Below are 8793 nucleotides of genomic sequence, written 5' to 3'. Positions count from 1 at the left end.
CTAAGCATTGTCTTGACTGAAACGCTTTGAGAGTCCTTGTGGGCCTCCCGGTCGTGCCTTTCCATAGATAGGGAACCTCATCTTTGTTGGTCATCACACCTGCTATGTCTAAATGTGCCCACTTAGGATGAGTCACGAATTCTCTCAGGAATGCCGCAGATGTACACGCTCCCGCAAATCTATATTTTCCAATGTTGTTAACATCAGCCAGCTGGCAATCTACAGCCTGTCCTGTATAATGTTTGAAGAGAGGCATCCTCCAGACACGGTCCCATTTCAATGCTGGCCTCGAAGAGCTTGTTCCAGAGCCAGGATGAATTGGTAAAGACCCCAGTGGTACCTGACCCCAAAGCTACATCCATGGCACCTGTTAAGGTGGTGGCATTGAGGATGACCTTCGGGTTAAACGTGTGCACGTAACAGAGCGCATCAGCCAGTGTGAGCCTCCCCTCGGCGTCAGTGTTATCAACCTGGATGGTCTTCCCGTTCCTGGCTCTAACAACATCCCCCAGCGTGTTGGCCTTGCCGCTGGGCATATTTTCACAAAGAGGGGCCAGACCTATAATATTAATGGGCAAATTGAGTTTTGCAGCAGACACAATGGCTGAGCATATAGTTGTAGCTCCTCCCATGTCGGCCCTCATGAGGTCCATATTTGCAGAAGCCTTGATGGAGATACCACCACTGTCGAAGGTAATTCCTTTCCCAACAAACACCAGGGGTGGTTCGTTTGCATTGGGGCTGCCTGTGTAGTGAATTTCCAAGAAGACTGAGGGTTCGTCGGATCCTTTGGCCACACTGAGGAATGATCCCGTTGCCTGTTCCTCAATCCAAGACCTGGGTCTGATATGAACCTCAGTTTTACTACTAGCACTTTTGAGATTCTTCTCAATAATTTCGGCAGATCTGGTTGGCATCATCTAGCTGGCTGGCGTCTCCATCATGCCAAGTTCTGCCCAGAAGCAAACAGGACTCCTTTCTGCCAGGCCTCCTGATCCCCAGTTCCATAGAGCTTCACCGACATGGCCATCTTCTTTTCTTGCTTTAGGTCATCGTATTCATAGAGACCAAGCACCGCTCCCTCCTCAGCAGCCTGAGTGTCTCCACAGGGATCCACCTCCACGGAAGAGAGCTCCAGGTCTTGAATCTGCCTGCATCCCACTGCAACAGCAGCTCTGATGTTTTCTTTGCCTTCATGCCAGTTTTCCTGTTCGTCGATTCCGGCTGCCTTTTTGCCGAGGCCAACTAGCACCACGCTGGGGAAGTCCTGATGCAGACCATAAAAGATCTGAGTCTTGCCTGCCTTCAAAGTTGGTCCAGATACGTTCAAAGTCTCTCTCAGCTTTCCAGCTATCGAATTATCAAAATTCTGTCCTGCACTTGTGAACTGTGGCTCATCATCTTCTTTTTCTTTGGAATAGATTCCTAAAACAAGGCCCTGCGTCGTGTCTGCAGCGGAGAGACCCCAGCTCCTGAAACGTCGCACGGCCAGACGTCAGACGATGACTCGCCCCGCCTAATGTTTGTATTAGTAGAGACGGGGTTTCACCATGTTGGCCAGGCTGGCCTCGAATTCCTGATCTCATGTGATCCGCCCCCCTCTGCCTCCCAAAGTGCTGAGATTACAGCGTGAGCCATCACTTTTTTTTTTTTTTTAGAAGAATGACTTTGGGAACTAACACCCTGACCTACTGGGGGCTTTACCCAGTCAACATAAGGATCAGGACTGGGCAGGGAAATTTGTGACAGAATTTGTGCAACACAAACACTTCCAGATTCCCAAGGCTGCTACTGCCTAAGCCTGAAATTTCCTGAAATTTCACCATTAGAAATTCACTCCTTTAGGCTGGTCCGAGCGCAGTGGTGTTTACAACTAATTGATCACAACCAGTTATAGATTTCTTTGCTCCTTCTCCACTCCCACTGCTTCATTTAACTAGCCTTAAAAAAATAATTAAAAATAAAAATAAATAGGGCTGGCCAGGTGTGGTGACTCGTGCCTGTTATCCTAGCACTTGGGAGGCTGAGGCGAGTGGATCACCTGAGTTCTGGACTTTGAGACCAGCCTGGCCAACATGGTGAAACCCATCTGTACTAAAAACTACAAAAAAAATTAGCCAGGCATAGTGGCAGGCGCCTGTAATCCCAGCTACTTGGGAGGCTGGGGCAGGAGAATTGCTTGAACCTGGGAGGTGGAGGTTGCAGTGAGCTGATATCACGCCATTGCATGCTGGCCTGGGGAACAGAGCAAAACTCCATCTCAAAAATAAATAAATAAATAAATAAATAAATAAATAAATAAATAGGCCTGGCATGGTGGCTCACACCTGTAATCCCAGCACTTTGGGAGGCTGAGGCAGGCAGATAATTTGAGGTCAGGAGTTCAAGACCAGCTTGGCCAACATGATGAAACATCATGAAACCCCTGTCTCTGCTAAAAATTCAAAAATTAGCCAGGTGTGGTGGCACATGCCTGTAATCCCAGCTACTCGGGAGGCTGAGGCAGGAGAATCGCTTGAACCTGAAAAGTGGAGGTTACAGTGAGCTGAGATCACGCCACTGCACTCCAGCTTGGGCGACAGAGCAAGATTCCATCTCAAAAAATATATAAAAAATAAAAATAGGCCGGGCGCAGTGGCTCACGCCTGTAATCCCAGCACTTTGAGAGACCGAGGCGGGCAGGTCAACTGAGGTTGAGAGTTTGAGACCGGCCTGACCAACGTAGAGAAACCCTGTCTCTACTAAAAATACAAAATTAGCTGGACATGGTGGTGCACGCCTGTAATCCCAGCTACTTGGGAGGCTGAAGCAGGAGAATCACTTGAACTCGGGAGGTGGAGGTTGCAGTAAGCTGAGATTGTGCCATTGCACTCCAGCCTGGGCAACAAGAGCAAAACTTTGTCTAAAAATAAATAAATAAATAAAATAAAAGACATGTATTTTTACTGTGAGGCTCTGTTCTTCATTAAATATGATCTTAAAGGCAAAGTGCTTAGCCTGGCACATAGAAATCACTCCATGAATATTAGTTATAATGATAATTGCTGTACAAACATCCCCAGGAAAGTCATCCCTTGGAATTTAGTAATTATTTATATTTAAGTGGGCATCTTTAGTAGGTTTCCCAGAAAACACATTCTGACATAGAGTTTTGCTTGAAGGAAGTTTATTGGGGAGTGCATTCACAATCAACGCTTGTCTGGATATAAAAGAAACAGAATTGAGCAGAGAGAAGAACTGGGGTCTGATAGAGGCTGGAGGCCCAGAGAGGCCTTGGCTGATCCCACCAGGAGCCCTGGAGCTGGGATGGTCCTGCAGGGTTCGCTGAATTGAAGCATGAGAGCTAGGCCCTTACACTCTGGGTTTCCAAACAGTCATCTGGATGTGGCTGCCCCTGCAGTAGGGGAGTGCATGACCTCTGGCAAGACAGCTTCCTCCTCTAAGGCCAAGGAAGGACTTGGCTATTAAGCATCAGCAGCCAACACTCATGGCAGCCATTGTGGAGGACAAGTGCCTGGCTTTTGCAGAAGGTTCTGGGTGGTGCAGTGCAGAGGGAGTAAGTTGATCAGATCATTTAGGGACTAGAAGGCAGTGAGGAAATGCTGTGAACACAGGCCACCTGTGGGGTGAAGGCCTCTTTGTGCCTTTGCACAAATCTTCCTCTCTTGGTAAAATGAGTGTCCCTGACCAACTTGCCCCACCTCCACTCCATTCTTCACCTTTTGAATTCCTATTAATTCTTCATAACCCAACACATGTGACTTGGGGTGAGGCCTTCTCGGGGCTCCCTCTGCTCCCAGAGCTCCCACTGAGCAAGACTCTCCACTGTGCTTTGCTCTCCTGCTTGGTTTATGTGTCTACTGAATCCTCTGAGCTGGGCACCTGGAGGGGCTGAGCCCATATTTTATTCATCTTTGTACCTTGAAGAGGCCTACCAGCTTCAGCTGGGAACTCAGTGAATGTTTATTGAAGGGTCATTTTTGGCCTGTACTCTGAGGTTAGGCTTCAGTGCTGCTGCTTCCGAGCCCTCTCTTTTATTTATTCATTTGTCCATTCATTCATTCATTTGTTTTAAAAAATAATTAACACTCACTGCTCAAACCAAAAACTAGAATATTACAAATCACTGACACTTTCTTGTGTGTTCCACCTCTAACCCAAAGTGAACACTACCTTGCATTTTATGTATAACTTTTTTTGTTTTAAATAGTTCTATCACATGTGGCCAAGACAGTAATGGTCAGCCATTTTTCCAGGTGATCTCTAACATTTCCCAGCCCCACTTACAGTGTAGATGGGGTCAGGCGACTAGTCCTAGCAGATGAAATATGAGCATAAGTGACATTTGTCTCTTTAGAGCTGAGGCCAGGTGAAATTCTCGAGCCTTTCTGTCCTTCACAGTTGTGGCAAAGGTGAGGTCTCATGTCTCAGATGGTGCAATGGTGCCACTCCAACATGGTGGAGCCTCCATCAGCCTGGATCCCTGAGTGAATGTGTGGAGCAGAGTGCCCCACCAACTTCTATGGGATATGTACATAAGAAAAAAGTAACCATTTGTGTGTGAAGTCACTGAAATGTAGAGGTTATTTGTTACTGAAGCATAACCTAACCTAATATTTATCCATGTAGTTGTGGGTGGTTGTGGTTTGTGGAAGTCAATGTCACCCAATGAGGTATACCTCTGGGTATTCACACTGTTTAGTAGTTGTCTCCCCTTGAACATTTCTGGCTTGTGACTCTTTTAGCCAATAGAATGGGACAGAAGTAACCCTGTGCCCATTCCAGACCTAAGCCTTAAGAAGGTATAGTAACTTCTGCTGCTTTTGTTAAGCCACCATGTAAGAAGTTTGATTACTCTGAGACCATCATGCTTTGAGAAGTCTTGTGGAGAGGTCACATGCAGGATAACCGAGGCCCACCAGCTAAGAGTTCCAGCAGATCTCCCAGCAAACAGTCAGCATCAACTTGCCAGCCATAGGAGGACCATCTTGAGAGTTGATCCCCCAGCTCCAGTTGAACCTCCCCAGGTGGAGCCACATGAAGTAGAGACAAGCCATCCCCAGTAAACCCCTGACCGAATTACAGAATGTGAGCAAATAAATGATCTTGGTTGCCACTGTGTTTTAACATGATTTGTTAGGCAGCAATACGTAACTTAAACGTGATTCAATCGTTTTCCGGTTTCTATTTTTATTTACTTATTTATTTTCAGACAGCACCTCACTCTGCCGCCCAGGCTGGAGTACAGTGGTGTGATCATGGCTCACTGCAGCCTTGACCTCCCAGCCTCAAGCAATCCTCCTACCTCAGCTCCCAAGTAGCTGGAACCACAGGTGCACATCACGATGCCTGGCTAATTTTTTTTTTTTTTAAATAGAGATGGTGTCTTCCTATGTTACCCAGGCTGGTCTCAAACTCCTGGGCTCAAACTTCAGCCTCAGGCTCCCGAAGTCTTGAGATTACAGGCATGAGCCACCATGCCCAGCCCATTTTCAGTTTTTTAAATATCCAATTATTCCTTCTCCTATCAATGGGCATTTTGGGTTATCGCCAATTTTTGTTATTATACATAGGGCTACTATAAGTATTTTTATCCATGTGTCTAGGGCACATGTGCAAGAGTTTCTGGATATACACCTAGGAGTCGAATTGCGCCATAATCACTCCGTCAGGAGAAGCATGATTGAAGAAGTAGCCACACCAGGTATCTGGGCCTCGCTGTCTATCTGTGTCTTTTAGGATTATTGGAACAAGTCTAAAGCCCTGAACACATATTGGGGATTATCATTGCTTGCATTTTTGTGTAGAAACAAAAAGTAATCCAAAGGAATGAAGCCCTAATGGAGGAATTTCAACGATTGTGACACCTGAGAATAGACATTTGGCAGCAAAGGGAGCTGCTCACAGATTCTGAATTCAGTCCTGTGAGCTGCCTTCAAAGCTCCCAAGACACCCCCTCCAGGCCCCTTAGCTCACAACAGCCTTCTGGATGATCCCAAAATATAGGAATTAGGCACTTTGATTTTTTTTTTTCTTCCCTAACGTGTTTTTTAAACCCCTCCCAAGAAAAAGCCTCAGCATAGGCTGAGGGGCTTGGGTTCGGGGCCTCTGATTGCACAGCAGTGTGGAATCTCAGTGACGTCAGGTTTCAGATCCATTCTCTCACTCCTCACCATCCACACACTCCTCCCTCCCCCAACCAGGACAGGGGTATTAGACGCTTATACAGACAGAGAAATGGAGACCCTAGGAAATGCTGGCTTCGGCTGAGGGGACACAGACCAGGGTAAGGGCAGATCCGGGGCTCTGGCTGTGGCCCCAGCCCTTCTGCTCCCCCTCCCATCAGCTGCTTGTCCTTGCCTTTGCTTCCCTAGGGTGGCTCTAAGTGTCATCTGTAATTGTAATGCCATCGGGGCCACTGTGGAATGCGACAGCTGCAACCCCCAAGCCCCAAATGCTAGTGGCCACACTAGAGCCAAGCTCAGAGCCAGGGAGGAGGTGTCACTCCCTCTTCCCTATCCTCAGTGGTTTCTAACAACCCTGTACCTGCTGGGAGGAATCATTGCTGATGTCTCCTCCTACGCCCATCCTAGCAGCTTAGGACTGGACTTACGAAGAAAAGTCAGGGTGTGTGATAGGACGACACTAGCTCCTGTAATAAATAAACTCTCACATTTCAGTGACAAGCCAATACAAGTTTATTTCTCACTCACATATGAATCCGATAAAGATGTTCTGGTGGGCAGGTGGCTGCCCTCCGTGTGGTGATTCAGGCTCTTAGGTTCTTTCCACCATGTGGCTCCACCATTCCCTGGGGCCTTGTGATCTCTGACTCCAGCTGGAGGTAGGGGAAAGTGCCAAAGAAGCCATGTGCATTTCTTCACACCGGGCTCAGAAGGGACTGGCATCATCTCCCACCCACGTTCCATTGGTGAGAACTTGGATGCACCCCCAGATGCACGGGTCCATGTAGTCCCCAGAGGGCCGCACAGATTTGTGGTGACCCACTAACCGTCTCCATCACAGCGGGGAGCACGGCAGACGGGACTCCCTCCTCTCCCCCGTCTTCCGGTAAGAGGGTCTTTTCCTGCTGAGTCTCTGGATGCGGCCACAAGAATAAGAAGAATGCCACCTGTGCAGAACATGAACTTGGACCTCAATATCTTCATGTCTAAAACGGGTGCTTTCATAGCTATAATCTTACCATTCTCCGGAGAGATTGAGAAAAATGAAGTAAGCATGATCCTCTTCAGTTCCCAAAGGAGGAAACCAGGCCGCAAAGAGACAGTGAGACTAGCCTAAAGTTACACAGCAGGACCCAATTTCCTCCTTCTGGTACACAGCTTTTCCTTTTTCTTTTTAAACTAGTCAACATCAAAGTCTGAGAAGTCATTGGACTTGAATGCAGGAAAATATCTTAGTCAGCAAATCCACCTGAAAATCCCCTGAAGGCCGGGGAGAAGGATTATTAAGAAGAAAAGTTCTTTTACTGCCAGAAATGCAGGTACATAGACCCTGACAGTTTCTTTCCTTTTTCTTTTTTTCTTTTTTTTTTTTTTTTGATATGGAATCTTGCTCTGTCACCCAGGCTGGAGTGCAGTGGCGTGATCTTGGCTCACTGCAACCTCCGCCTCCTGGGTTCAAGCGATTCTCCTGCCTCAGCCTTCCCAGCCGCTGGGACTACAGGCACGTGCCACCATGCCCAGCTAATTTTTGTATTTTTAGTAGAGACAGGCTTTCACTATATTGGCCAGGCTGGTCTTGAACTCCTGACCTCGTGATCCACCCATCTCAGCCTCCCAAAGTGCTGGGATTACAGGTGTGAGCCGCCACGCCAGCCTGACAGTGTCTTAATGGGGTGTGTGGGACTCCGGGACGGTGGGGGCTTGCTGCAGTGAGACTTCAAGGCAAGCCCAATTCTCCTTTCTCCCTTTTGAATATGCCTGAAATCGCCCCCTTGGACCTTCCTGCCTCTAGCTCAGTGATTCTCAGCATAGGGGTGGGAGAACCCCTTGTGCCAAGTGCTCAGGTCCTGTATACATACAGATTCTCTCCGCAAGAAGACACAAGAGGGGCCGCGCACTGCCTCATTCCTGTAATCCCAGCACTTTGAGAGGCTGAGGCACGGGGATCACTTGAGCCCAGGAGTTAGAGACCAGCCTGGACAACATGGTGAAAACCCATCTCTACAAAAAAATACAAAAATTAGCCAGGTGTGGTGGTACACGCCTGTGGTCCCAGCTACTGGGGAGGCTGAGGTAGAAGCCCAGGAGGTCGAGACTGCAGTGAGCCAAGATTGTGCCACTGCACTCCAGTCTGGGCAGCAGAGTGAGACCCCGTCTCAAAAAAAAAGGAGAGACACAAGAAACAGTGGCAATGGCTGCCTCTGGAGAGAGGAGCAGGCCCATTGTGTGACCCCCTCCAGGGCACCATTAGGAAGTCTGGATGGATAGCACCCACTGTGCACAGCCTGTCTGTCTTGGGGTATAAAGTAGGCTTATTCTTCTTAATATATATTTTTAAATCTTTAATACCATCTTAGATAATAATTAACACAATTAAAATACATATTCCAAATGCCAGCCCTATCTCAACCCACTGAATTAAAATTGGATAAGGGTCCGCCGGCTGCACAAGTGTACAGATATTTTGAAAAAATCTCCCCAGGTAATTGAAAGCTCCCCACCCTCCATCCTCAAGGCTTGGGAAGACTGATTTAGTCTCTCCTTGCACAGGCGCCTCTATCTCACTTCTAGAAGTCTCAACGGACCCTTTAACCCCTGGGAGACTGAG

General features: G+C 47.8%; 1 pseudogene; it reads right to left on the bottom strand.

Moving 5' to 3' along the window:
- On the bottom strand, nucleotides 1–6588 carry LOC116459789 (cytosol aminopeptidase-like; annotated as a pseudogene).
- Nucleotides 6589–8793: the final 2205 nt, after the last annotated feature.

Source organism: Hylobates moloch, unplaced genomic scaffold (assembly GCF_009828535.3).
Source record: "Hylobates moloch isolate HMO894 unplaced genomic scaffold, HMol_V3 SCAFFOLD_20, whole genome shotgun sequence".
Lineage (NCBI taxonomy): Eukaryota > Metazoa > Chordata > Mammalia > Primates > Hylobatidae > Hylobates > Hylobates moloch.
Note: the sequence above shows the minus strand (reverse complement) of the source record. Positions and strands in the feature narration are given on the sequence as shown.